The sequence below is a fragment of the Hibiscus syriacus genome, unplaced genomic scaffold (genome assembly GCF_006381635.1).
Source record: "Hibiscus syriacus cultivar Baekdansim isolate YM2019G1 unplaced genomic scaffold, ASM638163v2 tig00110332_pilon, whole genome shotgun sequence".
NCBI classification, from domain to species: domain Eukaryota; kingdom Viridiplantae; phylum Streptophyta; class Magnoliopsida; order Malvales; family Malvaceae; genus Hibiscus; species Hibiscus syriacus.
In genome coordinates this window covers 2,138,154-2,144,024 of record NW_024062688.1, presented here as the reverse complement: position 1 = coordinate 2,144,024, position 5,871 = coordinate 2,138,154, and the positions used below count along the sequence as shown (strand labels likewise).

Genomic DNA, 5,871 nt, shown 5'->3' with positions numbered 1-5,871 from the left:
ACATATTAACAATTAAATTTAAAAAGAGACTCGAATAATTTGACTTGACTAAAAAAATTTCAAATAAATTTTGATTTATAAAATAGATCTCATCAATTCTAATGACTCAAATTGGTTTACTCGATTCAACTCAATCGAATGCTCGTCCCTAACTTTGAGTGACTATTTAAGTAATTTATCCTTCTATTTTGGGTAGATTTTAGAAAAGCCCATATCCTAGTCCATCGGAAGTAAACTGTACCAACCCATTTGATTATTTCAACACCCAAAACCCTAACATCTTTGACCTTTCTTATAGAAACCGCCCACCTTTTCTTCTCAAAAACCCTCGATTTTTCCATTTATAGTGACACAAGAAGCCGGGAGAGACAAAAAGGAAACGCACCGATGGTTTCTTTGAAGCTCCAGAAGCGGCTTGCCGCTAGCGTTCTCAAGTGCGGTCGAGGCAAGGTCTGGCTCGATCCTAATGAAATCAACGAAATCTCCATGGCCAACTCCAGTAAGTAGCTTTTTACGTATTTAATTCATTTCGAATAATAAAATTCAATTCTGTTAATTAGATATGGTTTAGCTGAGTTATCCTTGAAGTTATTGTTTCTCTTTGATCGCTTAGTGTTTGCTAGATTTTTCGGAAAATTTTAAAATGGAAATGATAAGACTTTAGCTCTGAAGCTATACTTATAAGACTTTAGCTCTGAAACTATACTTATTCTTGGTTAGGAGCTCTGCATGACTTTCTTTGCCTCGCTATTGATGTTGAATTTTGGAGTTTAGTCCATTGTTTGTTACACTTTTGTTATGTTATATGTAAATCAAGATGTAGGTTTCTGTTTAGGTTACTATTCGTTTGTTAATAATTTGATCATTGTTTGCAGGGCAGAACGTTAGGAAACTGGTGAAGGATGGCTTTATCATTAGGAAGCCCACCAAGATTCACTCGCTATCGTGCACAGAGAATGAAGGAAGCCAAGAGGAAGGGCAGACACTCGGGATATGGTAAAGATTGATATGCTATTTCAGTAGCCTATATTTACCCTGTTGGATTTATGGTAGGGTTTCTTTGTTCCTTGAGGTTCATTATAAGCAACGAATAATGTCTTCTAAATACTTTCAGGTAAGAGGAAGGGTACCAGGGAGGCAAGGTTGCCAACAAAGATCCTTTGGATGAGGAGAATGCGTGTATTGAGGCGTTTGCTTTGTAAGTACAGGGAATCTAAGAAGATTGATAAGCACATATACCATGACATGTATATGAAGGTTAAGGGTAATGTGTTCAAGAACAAGCGTGTCTTGATGGAAAGTATCCACAAGTCCAAGGCTGAAAAGGCGAGAGAAAAGACACTTGCTGACCAGTTTGAGGACAAGCGTGCTAAGAACAAGGCCAGCAGGGACAGAAAACTGGCCAGAAGAGAGGAGCACCTTGCACAGGTGATTACCTTTAAGCTTTGAATGTTTGAAGTTTGATGTTGTATTTGTCTGTTTTTGCTTTTCCTGTTTTGCAATGAATGCATGCAAATTTTCTATGTTGTGTGAAAAAATAGCTTTATGATAAAGCATTAGAAAGCATTCATATTGGAACATAGCAGCTTTGAGCCTTTGACAAACCAAGCTTATATTTTGGTGTCAATTGCTGCATCACCAAAATACTGCATGATTCTCATACCATGTCTAGAAGATTGATTTGACTCTATTTCTCAAGGTTGTAAAAACCAGAGCACAGGCCAGTCTAATAGCATGTCTAAAACGTTGTTAAAACCAGAATGGACATGCAAGTTAAACCTAACTGTGAACCAGTTGGTCTGGTGGTTCAGTTATATATGTTGATGCAAAAAAAATTAGAGAACAAGCCAGAACCGTTAGAAAATCATTAGATTTTGTAAATATTTTTCTTAGTTTTTATTTTTATTTTTTATGATATATATATATATATATTTTATGACTGAATCTTATGTGTCAACCAGTTTAACTTGGAACTGAAGGTTCAACCTGTTTGACTTTTTGGTTTGGTTTTTGCAACCATGCTTTTTTGCATTATTTATCAGTTGCTTCTGCTTAGTTATTTGCAATTTAATAATGGGATTCTTGATGATACAGGGACCTGGCATGAAGGCAGCACCTTCATCGGCACCTCAACAGGCCGAGTAAGATGCACAATAATGTTGTTGTATTGATGTTTATGCTATCTGAATTTTGAACTTTTTTTATAGTACCCATGTTGAACGCTTGTACAAAACATTTAATTCACTTAAAGTTAGAAACATGGATTATAAAGCATCTGTTTTAACAGTACTAACTTGGATATGTTTTTGACTACTATTACAAGGGAGTGAAGAAGAAGTGAAAGAAATAAGGAAGATGGCTAAACTTGGTATGTTACTAGTGCATTTTGTTTTCTTTATAGGAGTTTGTGTGCAAAACTCTGTTTTCATGTATTATGTTAACTATAAATCAGGGGATTTTGGAGCCATTATATTAATTAAATATGCTTATGGTATTAAGAGTATTAGTCAATTATTAACCATTTGCTGTGCTTTACAAATGTTGCTTTCAACATAAGCCAGTAAAAATTATCTATTTATAAGGCTTGGCTTGAATTCTTCGAAATCGTGTTTGACATTTCCAACGCCCCAGGAATGGGTGATAAATTAATTGTATTAATTTCAAGGGTAAAATATTTATTTGGTCACTCGTTTGACGGATATTCCACAACAGATCAGTCTTTCTTTGGCTGGTGTAGAAGAAAAGAATTTTAACGAATGTAGAACGTGTCCGCGACAGATGATGAATGAGAGCCTATGACGTATATGAAAAAATGGTGATGCAGATGTGGTACATGACCTACGTAACTGCAAATCAGCTAGATTAATCTGGACCATCCTAATTAAACGTCACAAGAGGGATGAATTTGTATCCTTGCCATTGACATATTAGTTATCGGTAAATCTACGCAACCAAGGGAACTTTGCAATTAACAGAGGAAATTTGGGATCTCTTATTTTTCGTTGTATGTTGGAATATGTGGAAGAAAACAAATAGTTTTCTCTTTGATGAGAATATCTTGGAAAAGAAGAGCATTACTTTCAGGAGCAAACGAATGGTGACTGATATTATCACTAGTGGAGAAGCTCGACAACGTTTTGACAGCCATGTGAGAAATCATAGTTTGTGGCAAAAATCACAGGCAGGTTGGGTCAAAGTGAATGCTGGTGGTGCATTATGTGGCAAGGACTCTGGTCGCTGCAGGTGGAATGATTCGAAATGAGCATGGTTCATGGTTATTTGAGTTTGGAAGAGTATTGACATTTGCCCTGTGCTGATTGCAGAGCTATTATAGATACATGATGCATTGTGTCACGCCAAGAGACTCTGCTATCGAATGGGGAGATAGAGACGAATAATCTTGAAATCTTACAGGTTCTTAATCATACATCTTGCGCCTTATCGAATAATGTCATTGTTGCTGCTATTAGAGCCCTGTTGCGAAGCATTTCCAAATATAAATGAACGTTGTGGCGGAGTTGTTGACAAAGATGACTCGTGGAAGAATCATTGGATCCGAACTTGTTTTTGCTGATCCGCCAAGAGAGCTGGTAGATTTAGTACAGCGGTAGGCTGACGCAGGCTTTTTTGGCCCATTACCGGCATTAAAAACTAAAATTTAGGGTTTTAGGACACTTTGAATTAGGGATCTATGACATTCACTACAGTGCAGGGGAAACTCGTCACCTCAAGGTGACAAGTTCAATGAGATATTATTTATTTATTACAAGTGTGTTATTTTATTGGTTTTTAAGGAACTCATCACCTCGAGGGGATAAGTTCCTTTAAAATATTAATAATTTTTTAAGTAATACACTTAAAATTAGAAATGAAAAAAAGCCGTTGGAACTCCTCACCTCGAGGTGAGGAGTTACGTTGGATTATAGTCGTTTTATAACCGTTGGAACTCGTCTTGTGGGCGTGACGAGTTCTAATAGTCATTTTGAGAGTATCTCATCTATAAAAGAGTTGGATTAGTTGATAGAGTTATATGTGAATTGAATCATACAGTTGTGGGAAGAATATTTTAGGTAATTTTCGAAAGATTATTTTGCTTCTGATTGCTCTAATATTGATGATTCAGATTCAAACTCATCTTCAGATGAGGAGTGAGTGAAAAAGTCAATAAAGTCGATTCTTGATCAACATAAGAAGAAGAATGAAGACTTAGAAAACTGACGCAACAAACGACTTATCGAGAGGAAGAAGAAGAGGAGAAGTTGTTTATTTTGTTGAAAAAATGTTATAAATATATGTATGAATTTGAGTTTAGTTAAATATATGGTTATTGATATTGATAAATTATCCAAAACAGGTACAACAGACACATTTGAAGCAACACAAGTACGAAGGTTTATCGACTCAGTCGATATTTTGGAAGATGTGGACATTTGTTCCTGTTGTAGCCTTCACCTCAACAGTGGCCATAAAGCTTTGGTACACCTTGCTTTCATTGCAGATCAACCATATCAGTATGAATTCGACTAGATTCAAGACGACCCTTTAACTTTCTTCGTAATTGTGGATTGGGCAACCATTCCTCAAAAATAGTTGGTGGACAATATGCAACGTTTGAAAGATACTTAAATTCACAACTATATATGTTGCGTATAATATGCAAGCTCTAACAATCATTAACGTATGACTGTGTCTACATTGACATGCATACATGCAACAACCGCATGAGCGCATAGGTATCTGAAGGCCTGAAATTGACTACAATCACACCATTTTCTATTCAAATTACAAGTGTAGGTGGCAGAATTCCCACCCTCTTGTGGTCGAACAAGTGCTTGGACAATGAAATCAAAAATCAAGTTTGACAAAATTATGAAGATACATTTATGTTGCATGTGTTTGATTTTTGTTCATTGCTTTCTCCAGATTTGGAACTCAATTTCTGTCTTCGTTGATCATTGCCTCTACTTGGGCAAATTTGTCAGCCCATAGTTTACCCAATCTGAAGTAAGTCTCCCGGACAATACTTGTCACATGAAAATGTCTAGTTCCTTTAAGTATTGAATTGATACATTCGACAAGATTGATTGTCATATGACTGAAACGTCGACCCTGATCATCATATATCCATGATCATATTTCTTGAGGTATTTCAGTTGCAAAGTTATAAACCTCTTGTACATATTTCCTCAGATTTTCCAACCTTGCTTGGAAGTTCGGTTGAAGTAAATAATATCTTGAAAAAAAGTTAGATTTAAGTATAATAAAAAAGTTAGATTTAAAAATAATAATAAATGAAAACATAAATTTCATCTCTAATAATGCACCATGTTTGAAAATGTCAAAATGGGCCATTAATACTCTTTAGAACGGGTCATTAATAATATAAGATGTTAGAAAATGCCAGCAGCTTTTCAGTGAATTATCAACTCATTTCTGAAATTTTTCAGTATTGATATATCACTTCATATCAGGTACAACCTGCATTTCAACAATTATCTGCTATAATGAACCATGTCATAAAATTTTAAGTTCACAAACTTTTTCCTTATAATTACATGCTTGGTGAAACCTATTTTACCGGTCTAGAACAACTTCAGTTTTCCAATTCCAAATATTGAATTTTTTGTTGACCATGGTAACAATTTGTACAACTATTTTTTATGATTGTAAATTTTTAGCCATGTATTTCAAAAAGAGAAAATCGCCTCAGTGACCAAAAATGCCTTATAATATACGATTTTAACCAACTTTTTTTGGATTTTCCAAAATGACCAACAAAATCGCAATGCGAAATAAAAATCGCAACGCGAACTCCAGAATCGCAAATCAGTTCCCAGAATCGCAACGCGATTATGAAGAATCGCAATGCGA

At 35.3% G+C, this 5,871-nt stretch overlaps 1 pseudogene; it reads left to right on the top strand.

The window, feature by feature from the left end:
* Positions 1–341: 341 nt before the first annotated feature.
* LOC120119239 lies at positions 342–3,262 on the top strand (annotated as a pseudogene).
* The last annotated feature ends 2,609 nt before the right edge of the window (positions 3,263–5,871 follow it).